The following is a 23,059-nucleotide window of genomic DNA, read 5'->3' on the forward strand; positions in this document are numbered from 1 at the left end:
GTTTCCTAACTAGGGTTCAAACCTGCACCCCCTGCATTGGAAGGTGAAATCTTAACCACTGGACCACCAGGGAAGTCTCCCACTGCAGGTTTCTTCCCAAGAGATTCCTAAGCCCAGACACCATCAGATGAGCCCCGGGAGTCCTTCTCAGGGGGCTACAGAGTCAGCAGCATCGTTAGTGCTGGAGCCTTTGGGTGGAGTCAGAACGGCAACCCTTAGGAAGCTAAGATGCAGGGCCACCAGAACAGGCATGACTCTCTCACTGGAAAGCACAGCCAAGCCTCTTACCTGAGGCAGGCAGGGCAGGCAGGGTAGGATTTGGGTTAGGGTCAGGCTGCGTTTGCTGACAGCAACACTTCCCTCGGGGAAGAAGGTCAGAGGTCAGCAGTCCAGCCTGGCATTTCATAGGAAAGGACATCAAGCCCCACATTAGGGAGTGACCTGTGCTGGGCTAAAGGGCACACTGGAGACTGAGTGAAGGAGAAGTAGCTCCTTGGGGGAGCCCTGAAAGTTCTAGCAGCCTCTCCTTTTGTTTGCTTGTTTTCTTTTCTTTTCTTTTTTTTTGAAGGATAATTGCTTTGCAGAATTTTGTTGTTTTCTGTCAAACCTCAACATGAGTCAGCCTTAGGTATCCATATATCCCCTCCCTTTTGAACCTCCCTCCTATCTCCCCATCCCACTCCTCTAGGTTGATACAAAGCCCCTGTTTGAGTTTCCTGAGCCATACAGCAAATTCCCATTGGCTATCTATTTTATATATGGTAATGTAAGTTTCCATGTTACTCTTCCCATACATCTCACCCTCTCCTCCCCTCTCCCCATGTCTGTAAGTCTATTCTCTGAGTGTTTCTCCATTGCTGCCCTGAAAATAAGTTCTTCGGTACCATTCTTCTAGATTCCATATATATGTGCTAGAACATGATATTTCTCTTTCTCTTTCTGGCTCCCTTCACTCTGTATCATAGGTTCTAGGTTCATCCACCTCATCAGAACTGACTCAAATGCATTCCTTTTTATGGCTGAGTAATATTCCATTGTGTATATGTACCTCAACTTCTTTATCCATTCATCTAGGTTGCTTCCATGTTCTAGCTATAGTAAATAGTGCTTCTCGCAGCCTCTTAATACTGGAGGGCAGAGAGAGTCATGCTCCAAGTGTGAAATACAGACAGAATTGTAGTGCAGAGAAAAAAGGGATGTGAAATATATCATTACTGATTATTATTTTAATTACATGTTGACATAACAAGATACTGGATTAAATAAAATATATTATTAAAAGTAATTTCACCTTTTTTTCCCCCCTTCTTTTCATGTAGTTACAAAAAATTTTTTAAATAAGTAAGCAGTTGGCATCTGTGGCATGTGTTAAATTTGTAACCGACAGCGCTGTACCAGGCTTGAGTTCTTACACTGCCTGGGCTGGGCTCATTGCTCTCATCCTTAGGTATAGTCCACAGAATGGACTGGGGTAGAGACAGACAAGGGATAGGAATTTTCATATGCCGAGCGCTGGGCTAAACTCTTAAATTTTGTTTATCTTCCCAGCAGGGAGAGAGGGGCAGAGCAAGAGGGCTCACTCAGGGTCCGGGGTTGGGGTCAGAATGAGGTCAAGGTGATGGATACAGTCCTCTCTTCCTTGCATTAATCTTGAGTTTCTTTCTGGACAGGGGGTTGCCACCTCCTACCCTCCCTCTATGTACTTCCTGGTGGACCATCTTCCCAACTTGTCCTCAGCCCCGTCAGCTGTCCCATAGCCTCTCAGGCTTTGCCCTTATCTTCCTGATCCAGACACTCTCCCATCAGCAACAGCATACTGCTCCCCAGAAATTGCACATCTGCCCCATGACCTTCACAGGCCTCAGCAGTGCAGCGGCTTCCAGAGAAGGGCTTTAGAGTCAGGTCCTTGGGCCTGATGCCTGAACGGAACCTGGACTCGACCCAGGCTGTGGTCCCAGAAAGACCTTTGCCAGTAAATTCAAAATCCCCAGTTCCAGGAGTGCATTCCTCCAGGATCCAGGCTTTAGCAGCTGCCAGTCCTTGCTCCAGAAAATGGCCACAGGAACCACAAGGTGGTGCTGTCCCCACAAACTCCCCAGCAACCCCGTCCCCTGCAACTAAAACACATTTCCAGCATTTGGAAAAAGAAGCTTTCCCCTGGACCAGTTGTTGAATTTCTTTCTTGGCCTTTAGCTGCCACAGGTTATTCAGACTCAGGAATGCTGCTATGGAAAATGGTCATCTTTGAGTGGAGCACAGACCGCCGATCAATGCCAGTTCTCCTCTACAAAGGAATTCAGTACCCAGAGGCCCGGCCGCACACCTAACGCAAGAGGCACGCACACGTGCTGAGCAGTAGCACATGGGTCCACGTGTGTGTGTGAAGGATGGCCAGAGCCAGAGGACAGTCTTCATAGATTAGTTAGCAGTAGGGTTTATTTTCCTTTTTGTGTTAGCTCCAGGATTTTTTTATTAAAAAAAAAAGAACAGAAAACCTACATAAAAGCCAAATATGTAAAATGAGAGGGAATTTTTTAAAATTATGTCTGCAGTTGTGGGGATAGACGAGTCTCTTGCCAGTGAGTGTTTTTCTGGAGCCTTATTTGAAACCTGTCCATCTAGTCCCACAGCCTTACTTCATAGATGAGGACACTGAGACTCGGGAAGGAGACATGACTTATGATCACACAGCTGCTTTTAAAATCCATGTCCCAAAAGGCAGGTGTTTCCACTGATAAATAAAAAGTTTCTCTTTTCTCTAACTTCTGCCCAGATTCTCTTCAAACTGTGATGATGGCTCAGGCAGCGCAGAATGAGGGTTATGCATGACACGCCCATCCATCTCTGCTTGCAGCAAGCCCTTTCAGCATCCAGGGTTCAGCATGGCCCTCACACTATCCCTGAGAGCTGGGGAACATTAAGAGGATACCTCACAGATCTGGAAACAGACCAAGGCCCGGAAAGGCCACCTGGCTTGCCCTTAAGTACAGAGTGAGTGTGTGTCAAAAAAAAAAAAAAGTAAAAAACTAACCCTCAGGACTCTTGCAATAAGCCTGCAAAATAGTCTAGAGCTGAGTCTATTCTAGGCTTAGTGGGAAACACTTTTTAAAAATAATAAAGGGGAAAATGCTATATAAAAAAAAAGGTGGGTGGAGAGGCTGTTAGATATTGGTTCTCAACTGATGAAAAGAAAAGGTGAAAACAAGTCTCTGTTCCTTAGACATTGGACCCTGACTTCTTCACTTTTATGTATTCAGAGCCAGGCATCATAAGTGGTAAGTCTCTAGCTAGTCACTGAATGAATAAATAAATGCAATATAGGCATATAAATAGATCCACTTGGCTCCTGAGACAAGTAATTAAGATTCTGCAAATGTTAATATCATTTCCCAATCCACACAGACAGAAACCCTGGGCAGATGTCTTGAGAGGAGGAAAGCTCACAGCACACAAGGATTTGTGGCCTTTTTCTCCTGAACACACTGAACAGTAACTCTGTTACTGTTTTCTTGCTGAACAGTAACCCCCTGGGGAAAGGCAGGCTTCAAATGGTGCTGGGCTCCTGCAGCATTTCTATTGTCCAAACCATACATTCAGCTAATGTCTTCTACCCACCTGCCAAGGATAACAATGAATTAGGTCCCAAGGTGTATGAAATTCAGGTTATATACTTAATAGTCTAATATATCAGGACTTAGATTCAGAGTGGAAACATTTAAAGGGAAACTAGCTTCGTGATCTTGAACAAGTGCTGACTCATAGTATAGGTGGGGACAGGGGAAGCAATACTAGTAATTCAATCTAGTAACAATTTCCTAAACCCTAATCTGCCCATGGGCAATCCACTCCAGTATTCTTGCCTGGAGAATCCCAAGGACAGAGGAGCCTAGTGGGCTGCTGTCTATGGGGTCGCACAGAGTTGGACACGACTGAAGCGACTTAGCAGCAGCAGCAGCAGCAATCTGCCCACTAACAAGTGCTCGGTAAGTAGAGAAACAGGGATGAGGAAGGCAACTCACTGGAGTACTTCCTTCAGATAGATGGGATAAGACAAGCACGGAATAATCACTTAGTGTCATATTTAGTCATGCTGTAACGGGTCACAAGACTCTCTTTCTTTTCAATGCCAAACAGCATTCCATTGTATGGATATATACTGGGGCTTCCCAGGTGGCGCAGTGGTCAAGAATCCACCTGGTAATGTAGGAGATATAGGGTTCCACCACTGGGTGGGCAAGATCCCCTGGAGGCGGAAATGGCAACCCACTCCAGTATTCTTGCTGGTAAAATCCAAAATCCCCATAGACAGAGGAGCCTGGCAGGCTACAGTCCATGGGGTTGAAGAGTGACCCATGACTGAGCACCTCTACCTACGGATATACTACACTTTATTTCTCCATTCAAAGGTTGATGCACATTTGGGTTGTTTCCACATTTGTCCTGTTATGACTAATACCACCATGAACGTTCATGTACAAGTTTTTGTGGGGACACGTGTTTTCATTTCTCCTGGTTGTGTACATACCTAGGAGTGGAATTGCTGGACGATATGCTAACACTATGTTGAACCATTTGAGAAACTGAGACATTTTTCCAAAGTGCCTGTACCATGTTATATATCCTCCCACTAGCCGTGTGTGAGAGCTCCAATCTCTCCCCATCCTCTTCAACACTTGTTATTATCTGTCTTTTTGATCACAGGAGCCCGTTTGAGAGTGCTCTGGTCAGAGATTTTTTCTCCTGCCTTCTGTGGAGCTGGACAAATAGAAGGGATGGCCAGCCAGCAGGGGGATAGGTAGCCCTGCAAAGGGACTGAGCTGTGTCCGTGGAGTCAGTGGTGGAGAGGGGCCCAGGGCTGCATTTCTTAGTTCTGCGTGGATCTGCCTCACCTGTGTATTGCAGGGGCCTACTAAGCCCAAATGGAGAAGGCAATGGCAACCCACTCCAGTACTCTTGCCTGGAAAATCCCATGGACGAAGGAGCCTGATAGGCTGCAGTCCATGGGGTCGCTAAGAGTCGGGCACGACTGAGCGACTTCACTTTCACTTTTCACTTTCATGCATTGGAGAAGGAAATGGCAACCCACTCCAGTGTTCTTGCCTGGAGAATCCCAGGGACGGAGGAGCTTGATGGGCTGCCGTCTATGGGGTCGCACAGAGTCAGACATGATTGAAGCGACTTAGCAGCAGCAGCAGCGGCTAAGCCCAAATGACAAGCAACTTCACCTGTGCCTGCAGCAGCCAATGGGCAGGCACACAGGTAGGCAGCTGATGAGGCAGCCAAAGAGACTGTGAAAGACCAGGTTCTGGGAGAGTGGCCCTCTCAGGCGGCCGCCAGAGTGGAATAGGTCTTACGTGTGCTGTGTGTCTGCTGTGCTCTGTACCTCCCATTACCGCATTTAATGCTCACAACGGGACAAGGGAAAGGAATTAAGAGCTCCATCTTGAGAAGTGGACATTCTGACTTCTTGCTCCAGGGACTCGCAGACTTTTTAAAAACATTTTATTTTGTATTAGGGTATAGCCAGTTAACAATATTATGATAGTTTCAGGTGACCAGTGAGGGGACTCCGCCATACATACACATGTCTCTCCCTTACCAGCCTTCTTAGGCAATGTTTCCTAACTGACTCCACCCATCAAATTTTAGTACCACACACACACTATATATCTGTATGCTGCTGCTGCTGCTAAGTTGCTTCAGTCGTGACCTACTCTGTGTGACCCCACAGACGGCAGCCCACCAGGCTCTGCCGTCCCTGGGATTCTCCAGGCAAGAACACTGGAGTGGGTTGCCATTTCCTTCTCCAATATATCTGTATACATACTGTATATACTTCTGTGCTTTATATATAAGCATAAGAATTTTTCTGCCCCCCAGAACCAATTCTTGCCCTGCAGAGGTGACACTGCTCATGGGGAAGCCTTGCCTTCCTGTACAATGGACTGAATGATGATAAAAAGAGGCACCTGCCCCCAAGATGCTCATGGCCCAGTAAGAATGATAAAATTTCAAGTGTTAGTCACTCAGTCATGTCCAACTCTTTGTGGTCATATAGACTGTAGCCTCCAGGCTCCTCTGTCCATGGAATTCTCCAGGCAAGAATTCTGGAGTGGGAGGCCATTCCTTTCTCTAGAGGATCTTCCTGACCCAGGGATTGAACCCAGGTCTCCTGCACTGCAGGCAGATTCTTTACCATCTGAGCTACTGGGAAAGCCACCAAGGGACAAGAGCCAAGCATCGCAATAGGAATTTAAGATGGAGTGGCCGTTTGTATTTGAAGTAAGAGCCTGCCAGACCAGTGGGCGAGGAGGAGCTATGTACCTGCTCTGTACCTGCTCTCAGGAGCCACCAAGGGGCCCAAGCCTGCACTGACTGTGTCCTTCCTGACCCTCACCACTCCTCTCCTGAGCTGCTGGGTAAGCGCAACTTTCTTTCAGGTGACTCCCGGGAAACTGATTCAGCAGCCCAGGGGAAAGGCCAGGTGGCTGCAGAAGCATCTCATTCTGGGTGCCAGACTACTGAGGGCAGGAGGCAGAGGACGGACCTGTGCTCAGAAGCTGCAGGCTGCACCTCGAGGCGGGCCCAGGCACCCACCTTGGGCTTCAGGAGGATAGCCAGGTGGGGCCACAAATAAGTTGAGTTTAGAGCAATGCCAGCTGGCTTTCTCGGTCCCTCTTTGCAGTAATTTTGTGTCCACCTGGCCACGGTTTGCATTTACTCCGATGTGCCCTAGCACCTCAGGCCACCATCCTTGCTCAGCCTCAGGGCGCATCGCTGCAGTGTGTCTAATGCATGACCTTCCCTCCTTGGCATGTTAAACTTCTTGGGCTCTTCCCCCAGAGCACCTAGCCAAAGTGAGAAAGCATGCTCTATCTGGGGAGCAGGATCTAAATCATGTTTTTATTGCTCTTTCTCGTTCTTTCTTCTGTAAGGATCTGCTTAATATCCTGTGGGAGAAATATATTTGGTCTTTGCCCCCAGTTCCTGACATACAGCTCCAAAAATCTCTCAGAATCTCTGGAGTGCTGAGAGTGTCTTTTGTATGCTCTGGAGATGACTGGAGGCTGGAGGACCCTAGATAGCTTCAGGATGGGAGAGGTCACCAGAAAGACTGACTTGAGTAGAGGGTTGGAACTTTCTCCTCGACTTCCTGATCTTTGGGGAAGGGAGACGTTCAGATTGAGCTAATCGCCACTGACCGTTGATTCAATCAATCATGCCTCCATAATGCAGCCTCCAGTAAAACCCTTAAAAGACAAAGTTCAGAGAGCTTCCATATAGGGGAGTACCTCAGGGTGCTGGGAGTGAGGCATGCCTAGATGGAGCAAAGCTGCTCCACACCCCTTCCTACATTCCTTGCCGTATGCATCTCTCCCGTTTGGCTGTTCCTGTGTTGTATCCTTTATAATAAACCAGGAAGAGCCAGGAAAACTCTTTTCTGAGATCTGTGAGCATTTCTGGCAAATTATCAGATCTGAAGGAGGGAGGCATGGGAGCCTCCAATTTACAGCTAGTCAGTCAGAAGTACCAGTGGCAACTTGGGACCCGTGACTGGCATCAGAAGTGGGGACAGCCTCGTGGAGCTGAGCTTTTAACCTGAGAGTCTGCATTAACCTTGAATGAATAGCATCAGGATTGAACTGAGCTTTAAGACACCCAGTCAGTGTCTAAGGGTTGTGGAACTGGTGGGTGGTGTGGGAAAAGGACACGTAGTCAACATCAGAAGTGCTCTGAGTAGGAAACACTCCCACCATTCATTCATCATTCACAGAATCCCGAGCAGTGGGTCCTTTCCCTCATGATCTCATTAATGTAGCTGACAACCCCCCAGACAGTAGGTACAGTTATTGTGCCTCCGTAACAGAAGTGAAAACTGAAACTGAGAGTAACACAAAGTTTTCAGTTGATGCCTGTTCGAGTTGAGATTTCAAACCTGGTCTGACTCTGAGGTCAGCACTGTGTTTAAAAGCAGTTCATTAATTCACTTGTCATTTTTTGCATGAGTAGTATATGGACAATTTGCAAATTGTACAGAAATTGTACAGAAACTTTTCAGGTACAGAATTGTTAATAGTGGATATTTCATGTTGATAAACAGACAATATCATACACATACTGTTTTGTACTTTCCTTTTTTGACCTAGCAGCTTATCTGGGGGATCATGCTAGTCTATACTTTCTTCCCCTTAATAATGGATTGAGTTGAAATTGCAGATGGTGACTGAAGCCACGAAATTAAAAGACGCTTGCTCCTTGGAAGAAAAGTTATGACCACTAGACAGCGTATTAAAAGCAGAGACATTACTTTGCCAACAAAGGTCCGTCTAGTCAAAGCTATGGTTTTTCCAGTGGTCATGTATGGATGTGAGAGTTGGACTATAAAGAAAGCTGAGCGCCAAAGAATTGATGCTTTTGAACTGTGGCATTGGAGAAGACTCTTGAGAGTCCCTTGGACTGCCAAAAGATCTGACCAGTCCATCCTAAAGGAAATTGGCCCTGAATATTCATTGGAAGGACTGATGCTAAAGCTGAAACTCCAACACTTTGGCCATCTGATGTGAAGAACCAACTCATTGGAAAAGACCCTGCTGCTGGGAAAGATTGAAGGCGGGAGGAGAAGGGGATGACAGAGGATGAGATGGTTGGATGACATCACCAACTCAATGGACATGAGTTTGAGTAAACTCTGGGAGTTGGTGATGGACAGGGAGGCCTGGCATGCTGCCATCCATGGGGTCGCAGAGTCAGACGTGATTAAATGAATGAACTGAACTGAGGTGAAATTCACAAGATGTTAAGTGAACCACTTTATTTTATTTTAAATTGTCGTTTTATTAAAATAACCCATCTCCCTTCACCCCGTCATACACTTTTAAAAACATTTATTTCCTTTGTTTCTGTTTGCCCTGGGTCTTTGTTCTGTGTGGGGGCTTTCTCTAGCTGCGGGGAGCAGAGGCCACTCCTTGTTGCAGTGCACAGGTTCCTCACTGAGCTGGCCCCTCTTGTTGCCGAGCACAGGCTCTAGGCCCAAGGGCTTCAGAAGCTGCAGCACGTGGGCTCAGTAGCTGTGGCTCCTGGGCTCTAGGGCACAGGCTCAATAGTTGTGGCGCACGGACTTAGTTGCTCCACAGCATGTGGAATCTTCCTGAATCAGGGATCAAACCCATGTCCCCTGCATTGTTAGGCAGCTTCTTATCCACTGCACCATCAGGAAAAGTCCAAGTCAACCGTTTCTGTGGCATTTATAGGACTTCCCTGGTGGCTCAGACGGTAAAGCATCTGCCTACAATGCAGGAGACCTGGGTTTGATCCCTGGGTGGGGAAGATCCTCTGGAGAAGGGAAATGGCACCCACTCCAGTACTCTTGCCTGGAAAATCCCATGGGAGGACCCTGGTAGGCTACAGTCCACGGGGTCGCAAAGAGTTGGACACGACTGAGCGACTTCACTTCTGCGGCACTTAATGCACTCAGTGCTGTGCAACCACAACTTCTATCTAGTTTCAAAGAACTCCCATCACTCCAAAGGTAAACTCCTTACCCATCAAGCAGTTTATGCCCATTCAGCTCTTCTTCCAGCCCCTGGTAACCAGAGCCTGCATTCTGTCTTGAACAGATCTGTGGATGGATGTGTCTATTCTGGGTATTCACTTAAGTAGAATCATATGATCCGTGAGCTTTGGTGTTTAACTTCTTTTGCTTAGCGTAATGTTTCGAAGGTTCCCCCATGTTGTAGCATGCATCAGGATTTCACCCCTTTTTCAGGCTGATACTATTCCATTGTGTAAATATACCACAATTTGTTTATCCGTTAATCCATCGATGACTTTGGGCTGCTTCTGCCTTTCTGCTATGAACATATATGTTCTGAGGCCCTGTTTTCAATTCTAAGATTTGAGTTGCTGGGTCATATGATAATTCTATATTTGACCCGTTGAGAAGCCACCAAACTGTTTTCCACAGTGGCTAAGCCATTTTACAGACTCATCAGCAATACTTGAGGGCTCCAACCTCTCCACCAATACTTGTTATTTCTTATTCTTTTATTATAGCCATTCTGATGGGTATGAAGTCACTTTGATTAGCATTTCTCCAGGGACTAATGGTTCTAGGTGTAAGGTGTAAGCTGTTGAGTGTCTTTTCATGTGTTTGTTACCTGTTTATCTTCTTTAGAGAAATGTCTACTCAAGTCCTTTGTCCATTAATAAGTGGGGTTGTCTTTTTGCTTTCACATTTCAAGAGTTCTTTCCCTATTCCACATGCTAGACCTTTATCAGATACCGTTCCTCACTTTCTTTGTGTCTGCTCAAATATTACCTTATCAGAGGTTTCTCCATAGCACATCTAAAATAGCAACTCTCCTCATTCTTCTCAGTCCTTGGCTTCATTTTCAGTTCAGTTCGGTTCAGTTCAATTCAGTCGCTCAGTCGTGTCTGACTCTTTGCAACCCCATGAATTGCAGCATGCCAGGCCTCCCTGTCCATCACTAACTCCCAGAGTTCACTCAGATTCACGTTCATCGAGTCAGTGATGCCATCCAGCCATCTCATCCTCTGTCGTCCCCTTCTCCTTCTGCCCCCAATCCCTCCCAGCATCAGAGTCTTTTCTGATGAGTCAACTCTTCACATGAGGTGGCCAAGGTACTGGAGTTTCAGCTTTAGCATCATTCCTTCCAAAGAAATCCCAGGGCTGATCTCCTTCAGAATGGACTGGTTGGATCTCCTTGCAGTCCAAGGGACTCTCAAGAGTCTTCTCCAATACCACAGTTCAAAAGCATCAATTCTTCGGTGCTCAGCCTTCTTCACCGTCCAACTCTCACATCCATACATAACTACTGGAAAAACCATAGCCTTGACTAGACAGACCTTAGTCGGCAAAGTAATGTCTCTGCTTTTGAATATGCTATCTAGGTTGGTCATAACTTTTCTTCCAAGGAGTAAGCGTCTTTTAATTTCATGGCTGCAGTCACCACCTGCAGTGATTTTGGAGCCCCCAAAAATAAAGTCTGACACTGTTTGCACTGTTTCCCCATCTATTTCCCATGAAGTGATGGGACTGGATGCCATGATCTTCGTTTTCTGAATGTTGAGTTTTAAGCCAACTTTTTCACTCTCCTCTTTCACTTTCATCAAAAGGCTTTTTAGTTCCTCTTCACTTTCTGCCATAAGAGTGGTGTCATCTGCATATCTAAGGTTATTGATATTTCTCCCGGTAATCTTGATTCCAGCTTGTGTTTCTTCTAGCCCAGCGTTTCTCATGATGTACTCTGCATAGAAGTTAAATAAGCAGGGTGACAATATACAGACTTGACGTACTCCTTTTCCTATTTGGGCTTTATTTTATCACCTCCTAAAATATAAAATATTCTATGTGTGTGTGTGTGTGTCTGTGTAGGTTTGAAGGTCTCTCTCTGTCATCTGGGATGAAAACTCAACAAAGACAGATACTTTGCTGTGTTTTCCATCTCTATTCCCAGTTCCTTTTGTTGTTATTCAGTTGCTAAGTCGTGTCCAACTCTTTGCGATCCTATAGACTGCAGGCTCCCCTGTCCTTCACTATCTCCTGGAGTTTGCTCAAACTCATGTCCATTGAGTCAGTGATGCTGTCTAACCATCTCATCCTCTGCCACTCCTTTCTCCTTTTGTCTTCAATCTTTCCCAACCTCAGGGTCTTCTCCAGCTCCTAGAGCAGAGGGTAGCATGTGGAAGCACCCAAGAGATAAAATGGATGAATGAATGAATGAGTGAATGAATGAGAAAAGATAGGTAACCTCATGCTTTTGATAGGTAGTTTTACCATATATGATTCTTAAAGCACAAGGTTTCTGGCCATCTAGCAGTTACGTTTTAAGAGAATTGTTCAGCCCTGTCTGGCCCCATAAACAATCAGCTATCTACACCAGGATTTATATAGCCATCAGTTCATAAACACAGACCACTCACCAGCCCCCACGTACCCTTACAGACTTGAGCCTGCACTGCTTGCCATAACCTGTGGCAAGTACTGTATTCTATTCCGTTTCTAATTTGCACATATTCTGTTGTCTACCTGTTTCTGACCTCATCTTACCTTGGCTATGACACTCAACACTGTTCTTTTCAGCTTGGCTCTTCAGTTATCAGTTGTGTTCTATAAACATCATTCTCTGTCCCTCTGGGTTTCAATGGTCCATTTCCTTGAGCAAATCTTTCACCCATTTCTCCTTTCTTGGTTCTTAATTTGAACCCCATCAAGAATGTTTGCTGATAGCTGTTGGCAGAAAATAGAATGAAAAATTTGGAAAGCACTTCAGTTCCCCTTTTGACTTTATCTACAGTTGTGCTCTCTCTTTTACCTGGGCTGGAGTGCTACCAGCAACACTGCCACCATCGTCTGATCTCTGGTGAAGCTCAGCATCTCCTCCAACAATTATGAATAGACATTTGAAAGTTTGGTCCCCAGACAGAGTATTAAGATCACCTAGAAAACTGTTAGAGACACAAAGCCCAGGGCCTCATCTGGGAGTCTAAGACCCACCGCCACTGCCTCCAGGCAATTCTGATGCTTGCTAAGGTTTAAGGACACCAGCCAAAAAGATGACAGGTGCTGTCCAGCAGCAATGGTCAGCTTCAGGGCCAGCAGGGTGGATTTCCAAAATGGTCCAATCATACTGGCATGGGGCTGTTGCCTTGCAGAGACATTAAGCAAATAGACCCACTCCAAGCGTTTGCTTTAGATCAAGGAGTCAAGAGTGACCGTGCAGAGGGATAGAAGTGAGAAGACAGTTTTGCTCCAATCATAGAAAGTCTTTCCCCTGTTAACAATGGGACTTTGGACTTCGACTCTTGCTCACATGTCATCAGGGGACTGGATGGAAATCATATTGCAGGAAGGGGTCTGCAGACCATGAGCGAGAAAAGAAAAAGAGTTTAAACTGTAGGCGCCTCAGCTGCAGGACCTAAGCATGGATGGGAGCGTGTTCTGAGTACAGAGTGTGTTTATTATGTGAACTTCTTCTGACCCAGCCATGCTGGCGGCACTGTGCACCGAGGCAGACAAAAGGTTTGCCTGCATAAACAGAGAAGAGCTGTCTGCACAAGACCCTCCACAACCCTTCGCGGTCTGAGCAAAATTGCTGTGGACACTCCCCTCACTCAGGCTTCCCTGGAGCCCCGGCTGAGTGTACACAAAGGGAGCTCTGTTCCCAGCTCGCTTTGCAAGAGCTTTGTTGGCTGGACCTGGCAACGATGTGGAAGTGATCATATCTTAATAGTTCATATTCACTGATGCCTGCTAAGTGCTGGGCGCTTTGCTGAGTGCCTTAAGGAGGTGTTTCTTGTAAGGCTCTCATCAGTCCCATGAGGTCGATGCAGTGCCTGGGCCTTTTATAGATGCAAAAAGTGGGGCTCAGAGTCTCAGAGAGGCTTGTCCCAGTCACCTGGCTGGAAAGTAACACAGAGTTGGGGTTGCTCCCAGGCTCCTTCTCTTTACAATGACACAGCAGTGCCTCTAGCAAAGGAGAAAGTAGTTTAAAGATGAGAAAACTAGGGTTTAGAAAGAGAAATTAGCTAATCCAAGATTATAAATCTACAAGGGGACTTCTCTGGGGGTCCAGTGGCTAAGAATCTGCCTGCCAATGCAGGAGACAAGGGTTTGATCCCTGGTTCGGGAAGATTCCACATGTCTCAGGGCAACTAAGCCCACAGTCCACAACTACTGAAGCCTGCATGCCCAGAGCCAATTCTCCATAACAAGAGAAACCACCTCAGTGAGAAGCCCTCACTCCACAACTAGAGAGGCGCTCCCACTTGCCGCAACTAGAAAAAGCCTGCGCGCAGCAACAAAGACACAGCACAGCCTAAATAAATAATTATTTTAAAAAATTCATATTGAAAATAATAACAATAAATCTAGAAGGTAGCAAAACCATGACTGGAACACTTTCCCCCACACTACGGTGCCCCCACCTGGAACTTCTTTGTTTGATATTCCTGACCAGGGACAGTGTTTCCTGAGAGGTGTGCCTCCCTCTCGAGCTGCCCAAGGTTCCTGAGCACACGCTGCCAAGCGGTTCAAAGTCTGGATCCAGGGGTATCACACACCTGTTTGAATCCCTGGCTCGGACCTTGGGCAAGTTAATTGCATATTTCCCTCCCCTCATTTTCTTTTAGCTTAGGTATAATTTGCATATATTAAATTCATAGATTTTAGTGGACAGTTCTACGAGTTTTGACAAAAGGATACTAACTTTGTGTGTCTGTTACCATCGCCATCAATGTATAGAATCCCCTGAAGGTCCCTGTGATTCTTAACGGTCAACACCTCCCTCCACCGCAGCCTTGTTGGTAGTCCCTGTAGTTTTGCTTTTTCTAGAACATCACGTAAATGGAATCAGTGTATATAGCCTTTAGAGTCTGGCTCCTTTTTCACTTAGCATAATGCATTCGAGACACACTTGTGTTGTTGTGTGTGTAAGTAGTTCATTCCTTTTTACTGCTGACCAGCGAAGATCTTAATGCAGTAAAAACCAACAGCAGCCACCCACTGGAAACACCAGGCTACATTGTCGAGCTCTTCACCTGTTAAGTTTTGACTCATTATCTTCAAGGTGGAACAACAATTTTGAAGATGGTGATAGTGGAGGTGACTGGAAACCAGAACTGAGTCACGTGTCTTGGGGACTTCCCAGATGATCTCAGTGACAGCAGGTGTGGGCTAAAAGCCCTGTGGTTTGGGTATGATGTGCCCATAAGCTAGAGAGTCCTGGGATATTCACATCACAGCAGTTAGGGTAAAAGCCCAAACCTAAATTCAGCACTATCCAGCTCCAAGTCCAGCCACCTTTCCAGCAGCTTCCAGTCACATCCAGGGGGAAGCAAGTGCTGCTGGCTATTGTACAGGTCAGGGGACAGGCTGATGGCATGAGAGAAGAGATCTTTGGTGACACTTAACGGAAAATTAATTCTCAGTGAGGACCATTCCAGAACGTACCCTGAAGGACCCTCTCTCTTAAGTACTGAATCAGTATCTCCAAAAGACTCTCAGGCATCTGTTCAGTTCAGTTCAGTCGCTCAGTCATGTCCGACTCTTTGCAACCCCATGAATCACAGCATGCCAGGCCTCCCCATCCATCACCAACTCCCAGAGTCTACCCAAACTCATGTCCATGGAGTTGGTGATGCCATCCAGCCATCTCATCCTCTGTCATCCCCTTCTCCTCCTCTCCCTAATCCCTCCCAGCATCAGGGTCTTTTCCAATGAGTCAACTCTTCTCATGAGGTGGCCAAAGTATTGGAGTTTCAGCTTCAACATCAGTCCTTCCAATTAACACCCAGGAGTGATCTCCTTTAGGATGGACTGGTTGGATCTCCTTGCAGTCCAAGGGACTCTCAAGAGTCTTCTCCAACACCACAGTTCAAAAGCATCAATTCTTCGGCACTCAGCTTTCTTCACAGTCCAACTCTCACATCCATACATGACCACTGGAAAAACCAAAGCCTTGACTAGACGGATCTTTGTTGGCAAAGTAATGTCTCTGCTTTTTAATATGCTATCTAGGTTGGTCATAACTGTCCTTCCAAGGAGTAAACGTCTTTAAATTTCATGGCTGCAATTACCATCTCCAGTGATTTTGGAGCTCAAAAAAATTGTTTAGCAGACTTCCCAGGTAATTCTATTATGGAGCCAGCACTGAAAACTGCTCCAGGGAAGAAATAAGCACACCATTCTGACCCAAAGCAATGCAAAGAACTGGGTAGAAACACATCTATAGTCTTCCTCTGTGCTTGCCTGATAAGATCAGTTCTTTGCTCTTTCTTTTTTGTCACTGCCTCCACCAAAATTCTCTTGGTCCTTTGTCGTCCTCCTCTTCAGATACACATGCGAGAATATACAGAGCACATGAATCCACCTGCTAAGTAGCAAAGTAAGACAACCAGGCTTGGGGCTCACCCTTCCAGTATCTCAGTCCGAGGGCGACGGCCAGGAATGTGGCCCTCTGGGTCTCTTTTGTTCACGGACCCATGGAAACTTGGCACAGTAAATATATGTTTTGGATATTCAGTAGCTGTTACTCATGGAAACCTTGAATCCACATGAACACTCTTTCCAAAGCCAGATGGAGTTTCCATTCAGAAAAATCTTGGCACCAATTTCTTCATAACAATCATAACTTACAGACAGGAACTGGGAAGCCTCGATAAAAATTGGTGACTGGCACCGTGGGTCAGAGTGGCTAGCAAAGAGGAGGAGACCCCTGGCTGACCATTCCCTGTTCTGCTGAGCCTTGTGACCCTCTATCTCTTGGTCATGGACCTCCTCTGATGCAAATTTCCTTGATGCAGATTGTCTTGTTAAAATATAGGCAGCCCCACCCTAGACGTTTAGGGCAGCTTGGTAGCCAATAAAAGAAAGTTATGAAACCTAGCTGGAACAAAAGGGAAATATATGAGAATCCCCAAACATCTCAGAGTCTAAGGGCAGCTGGGTTTCAAACTCATGAAAAATTAGAACCAAGAACCAGAATGACATCATGGGGTGAGGTTGCCCCTCTCCCCATCACCCCCTTTCTCACACTCATAGAATCTCATTTCTCTAATTGTGTCTCTCCTTCCGTCTCTCTCTCTGATTTTTTACTGCATTGGCTTTTATCCTCGAGCAGCTGAACAATGGCACCTCCAGCCTTAAAATTCAGGTGGAAAACAGATGGGTTTCAGACAGGTATCCATCCTGATCCAATCAAAGGGGTGAGAGAGGTGGGTCTTCCATGCAGATACCACGGGATTGCCCACTTCCCTAGAGATAATTGGACCGCGGTGGACTCCTCTCACCTCCTATGGATGTTCTGAAAAGAATCAATTTCTCTTGTCTTTTCCCGTCTTACTGCCCTGATATTATCTGTTTACTTCTCCGTTTCTTTATATGCTATAGACTCCTTGTGGGTGGGGACTCCAGTCCCTAACAGGCCCACATTCATTCAGAATTTCCTTATTGAGTGCAAACTCCCTACATACTGCCTGCTGGACAGGACAGGAGGTGGTTGCAGAGCCCGGTATCCTGGACAATCTCACGGGGCCTGCATTCCAGCAAACAGCTACTAAATACCAAATAGTCATGCAGATACCTGATCTCTGAGCCAACCCTTCACATTTGTTTCCAAATTATGTTCAGTGTAGCCTGTCTATTAATAAGATGGAAGGGAAAGAAAAAGGGAAATGTGGAATAAATCCTTCCTTGGTTTAATTAATTATTCTAAATGGTTCAAGTTTTAAAAATCAGGGTACGATAGTCACCTATCCAGACTGTGCGGCTCTAAGTTGTGGAAGTCTGAGGTTTCCTTGTTTGCAAACTCTACCCTATCTTGGTGGTGGCAGTGAGTTGGGGGAGGGTTTGACAGATAAGCCCCATCCAGTCCCCAGGGTCATTACTTGAGTCCAGCTCCCCTTACCCTTCCATCCACTACAGAAGGAAAGCTTCCAAGCATTGGAACAGACAAAAGGGCCTTTTATGAAGAGAAAGACCTCTTCTACTGGGTCTGGTGTGGACCCTCCCCTCCTCCCCTCTCACCTCATAGCAGTAGGGGCCACTGCTGGGCCTTGAGGAAGAGCGCATTCCTGCCAGGAACAGATCTAAGAAGTTTGTTTGGCTCTAAGAGGTTGTATTGCTTTGTTTTGTTTTCAAGGGGTGCAGGATAGAGGTGGGGGGTTGGGGTCAGGGTGCTTGCCTTTTAAGTTTTTGCTTATTTCAGTTTATTCACATGCTAAGTCACTTCAGTTGTGTTCAACTCTTTGTGACCCCCATGGACTGTATCCAGCCAGGCTCCTCTGTCCATGGGATTCTCCAGAGGATAATACTGCAGTGGGCTGCCATGCCCTCCTCCAGGGGATCTTCTTGCCTCAGGGATCAAACTCACATCTCTCTTGTCTTCTGCACTGACAGATGAGCTCTTTACCACTGAGTCACCAATTTATTCACAAACTACTTTAAATACAGTCTGTATATTAAATATTCTGTATATTTTAAACATACAGAAAATAATACAATAGACACATCCATATACCCACATGTTGTTCATCAACTATAGTCATTTGTCTTTGGACGCTTCTGCTTCAGAACTCCACGTTGCCACATTCTCTTTCTTAAAGAAATAAAATGTTAGAAATGTGACTGAAGATGTTCCCCACCTCTTCCCCTAACTTCCACCTCAGAGGCAGCCTGCCCACTTCTGTTATTTTTCCCTTATTTGTAGCTTTCAAAAACAGTAGATAATTGTTTTGAGTTTTTAAAATAAGCACAAAAAGCATTTTGTCATCTCATTTTGAAAATTGCCACATTTGTCTTTCAAAATGTAACCACATTGTTGCCTAGAAATATTGGTCCATACCTTTAACTCTTGTTTAGCAGCTAAGTCCTGCCTGACTCTTGTGACCCCATGGACTGTAGCCCGCCAGGCTCCTCTGTCCATGGGATTCTCCAGGCAAGAATACTGCAGTGGGTTGCCATTTTCTTCTTTGTTGTTTGTAGAAATTTGTTTGCCCATACTTCTGCTAAAGACACTAAGAAGTGTTTTCAAGCACATGGCTATGAACAGACGTCTGAGATAGCTACACTTGAAATTGTTGTGTGGGTACTGATTTAGTATGTAATTTCCAGCAGGTGACAACCTCTCTGCTTCTACTTCTTCAATCACAAAATGAGACCCCAGGAGAGAAAACGTGAGGATTTAGAAAAATTTTGAATGATAATTCTGAAGTGCTTCCAACACCCTAAAAGAAAGAAAACAATGTCCTTGATGGATATAGAGCTTAGACCAGGGATATAAAAGAAATGGTGGTGTTTTAGCAAGTTGATTACCCTAAAGATGATCAATCTGGACGGCTCTGCCTGCTCTGTGTGCCCCTGGGCCTGTCTGTTCACAATGAACGTCCAGACTGTGACCCTTTCTTAAGTCAGACCCCAAACCCAGAGGGCTCCCCCCACTCTTGTTCCTAAGCTTCTTGGAGCCCAGAATATACACAGGTCTGGTTGGGACCATCTCTGTGGCCACTCGCCTGCCCCGACCCTCCACGCCCTCCACCCCTCCGCCTCCCGCTTCACACACACACCCCCACCCCCCTCACCCCTCACCCCCCTCACCCCTCACCCCCCCCCCCCCCCCGTGCCCCACGAGTTTTCCTGCCTCAGGCTGGTGATAAGATTATATTACCAGGCTGGGCCCGGGGAGCACTTACATTTGAGGACAGTAGATTTTCTTAACGTTCCTTTCTTTTTTCCCTTTTATCTCTTTCTTTTTTGCCGCTTTCACTTAATAATGGCACTATTGATACATTCCTACATTTCAGGGTACAAAATTTAGACCTCATATGAGGGGACGCATAGTCCTTCACCTGTCACTTGGGGGCAGCTCAAATTTTTCTTTTTTTAAACGCTGAGTCTAACAGTCCAGAACTCTAGAATTCAGGGCAAAAGACATAAGGTAGAAGACAATCCTTACTTGGAGAAAATTCTCGTCTCTTAAGTCAGCAACATGGAGGAATAGAATACCATGATTTGTGTCGAGGCAGTCCGAGTGAGGTTTGGAAAAGAATTTCCAAACACAGAGTATTGCAGAAAGGAGTGAGTTTATTAAGAACAAAGAGCAGAGATAATGTGGGCACCGGAAGCACAGCAGGCCAACACCTCTTGACAGGCCAGAGAGAGTCCACGGGGCACTGTTAGAATAGCAGCCCGGCTCAAGGGACAGCAGACTCTTTTCATGGGCAAGTAGCCAATCTTTATAGCCTCAAGACAAAGAAAATTCCTCTTGGAAGGTTGGCGTTGGGTGATTGGATAGGGTGCTATAGGGTAGGTACTGGGGTGGGCATTGTTGGCCTAATGTGGGGTCAGGAAGCTTGTTGGTGATGATCAAGAGGGGGCTTTTGGCAATGGCTACAAAGGGTCTCAGTCAGTTCTGGAGGTGACCTTGGTTCTGGGCTCCACTGCAGTGGCCTCGGAGTAGGACTCCACAGTTTGCTCTGTAAATCTGCACAAGTCTTGTCTTGGCCCCAGAGTGTCTCCATTCTGCTTTAGTTTCTTCCTAGTGTATGTGCCTGGAGTGGCAAGGTGGGGGAGACTGCATTCCAGGCTCTTTGCACAGGATGAGCCACCCTGAGAAAGCTGATGAATAGCTGAGCCAGGGCTGCAGAGCACGGGATATTGGGGGCGAATGGGCTTTCCCTGGATTTTTAGCAGGGCTTGATCCAAAGGCCCAGAAATTGAAGAGAACATGGCTAGAAGCCACATCTTGGTGATATATAGTGATTTGAAGACATGTGCAAAGACAATCATGAGAAGGAAAGTTAAGAGCGCCAGCTTTACAGTCAGTCACACTTGGGGTCTAGTTCCAGACCAACCTCTCACTTGCTGTCTGACTCTGGGCAGAGGGTCTGACTTCTCTGAGTCCCATCCCTCACTACAGATTTGGGGTGTGCACCATGCCTGATGCCAAGAAGGCCCCTACATGCTTTCTTCCTGATAGATATTCTGCTGTGGACTTGGCTGGATGAACATGCCAAAGAGGCCATGGTCCTTGAAGGGAGGGAAACGTTTCTCCCCTACCCTCTTAGAGTCCCTGGCTGGGCCTAAGAATCAAACAGACAAAACACAGAATGACAGGAGAAAAATATCCACATTTTATTAAAATTTTACATGTAGGGATTTCCCTGGGGGTCCAGTGGTTAGGACTTGGTGCTTCCATCCCTGGCTGGTGAACTAAGACCCCACAGGCTGCGTGCCCCACTCCAAAAGTATTTTACATCTACCTGGGAGACTTCTCAGAAAAATGAAGACCTGAGAAGGTACCTAGAGCAGAAAGCTTATATACCTTTTAGTCAAAGAAATGATAGATTTGTGAAGAACTGACAAGGCCAAGGGTGTTGGGTTAGGGACAGTGAATTGTGGGGAAGTGACTGGGAGTGATATGGGGCAAATCTAAGATAAGGGTTATTTTAGTAAGTGTGTCTGTACAGATCCATTTTGGCATTGACTTCCTCTCTGGTGATAAGGATGTTCTCTCCTCGGTACATGGAGGGCATCTCTCTCCTGAGAAATTTTATGGCCTATTTTTAGGTAGAAAAGTGCAGGTGCATCTACTGTTTCTCAAGCACCTTCCATTCAAAATAGTCAATGTGCCAAAGTGGCATATTTTGGGGAGGCATGTCCTGAATTCTCTCCTCTAAACATGTGTTTTCTAAGTGGTCACCTGCAGAAATTGCTTATCTCACACTCCCAAGTCCTCCCATACTTCCTGACCAGGATTATAGGAGAGGAGTTTGGCAACGAAGGGCGAAGGCTCTGGAGCCAGATTCTTGTGTTCAAATCCCAGTTCAACCAATTACACAGGAGCTACATGACCTTAGGGAAGTTCCCTTATTTGTGAGATGGAATAAAAGTAGTAGTACCAACCTCAGAGATTGTTTGAGAATTAAATGAGTTGATACTTGTTGCTGGCACATAGCAAGTTCTCAGTAGTGTTATTGCTTACATTGATATATCAATAGTAGCTGATAGAATGACCAGTCCATCCATTTCTTGGTGACCAAGTATGGAATATAACTGAAGCCCCGGTGACACAAAGGTGAGCAAATTGGTCCCTGCCTCCTAGGAGCTCCTGGGCCAGTGACCAGACCTATAGATCATGGCAAGTCAGGGCTTCCATGGGGAAGGACATGGGTGGAGGGGAGGTGGGTGTGGTGGTCCTAGAGGAGAAAGGAGATGGAGCTGGGCCAGGTAACAAGAGGCTCTGAGTCTTGAAATATGGGATGGAGTTAGTCTGGCTGAGGGGAGAAGGGAAGGCTGTCCAGACAGAAAAGGTAACAGGAAAAAACAGGAGGCAGTTTGACAAATAAAATACAGGTGTTTTTCAAAAATTATGTGAGTGCTCTCTGTTCAGGGCCCTAAGGAGACTGCTGTGAACAGACCAAGTTCTGTTCTCATTACAATCGCTGACCTTTATACCCCACTTCCCTGTGTCCAGTAGCCTCCTTACCTGCAAGGTACCCTTACTACTTGTCAACTGAATTCAGAAAAACAACAAGAGAGCTGTGAGTTTTAGTTTTCCTTGGGGACCTACTGAGGATGATAGCCCATGAGACAGCCTCTCAGAAAGCTCTGTGGAACTGCTCCAAAGAGGTAAGGTGGAGGGGGGAAAGTCAGCATATCCATGATTCTGGCAAAGTGGATAAGTGCAGCCAAGGCCACATCTCAATAAAACGTGGCTGGTAGTCATGAGGAACGCATGTGTTACTTAGTAGTTTTAGTGCTTTTCTAAGAATGGGATGATGCAAGAGTTCAGGTTCATAAATCTCCCTCCTGGAAATTTAACTATCTGAACGCCTGCTCTGCCATTTTCCCAGAGCACAGAATGCCTCAGCCGCCATCTCTGCCCCGAACTCCTTTCAGGGTATGCTGAAGGTCAGCAACTTCAGGGGTTAGTGACTTCATTCCTATAGAACCAGATGGCAAGCAACATTTTTTTTTTTTTAATTATCATACTCCAAACTCCGTTTTACATTTGGGCTAACTGGGGAGAGACAAATCTGATAACTTGGCCAGATCCTTAAAGTCCTAAGGAGCAGAGCTGGGGTTGATACCAGGGAGCCTGACTACAGAGTCTGGTCTTAACCACTCTGCCGCCCTTAACGAGCTTGCTGACGTTCTCAGGACCTAGGACCTATTGTTGGAGCTACAGGTGGGTTTCTTGGGTGGAGTAGGAGTCAACCATGGCAAAGGGATTATGACCAGTAGTTTGTGATGGGCCTTGAGTGCCAGCCTGCCAGGTGCAGAATAGCCTGGAAAAGGCAAGGTGGCGAGGGTTGGACACAGAAAGAACACCTCATGGAAAGTGTGGCAAGAATCTGGGCCAGAGATGACAATGCCGCCCTGGGATGCCGGGCGGCAACGGGATGCAGAGAAGGGGTCAGCTTCCTGCAGGGCCAGGCGCGCGGGCAGAGGAGGCCAGCCTGGGGTGGGAGGTCGCCGGCGCCCGGGCCGGCCAATGGCGGCGGGCTGGGCCGCAGCCCCTCCCTAGGGGCGGGGGCGGGC

Source organism: Oryx dammah, unplaced genomic scaffold, assembly GCF_014754425.2.
Source record: "Oryx dammah isolate SB20612 unplaced genomic scaffold, SCBI_Odam_1.1 HiC_scaffold_17, whole genome shotgun sequence".
NCBI classification, from domain to species: Eukaryota; Metazoa; Chordata; class Mammalia; order Artiodactyla; family Bovidae; genus Oryx; species Oryx dammah.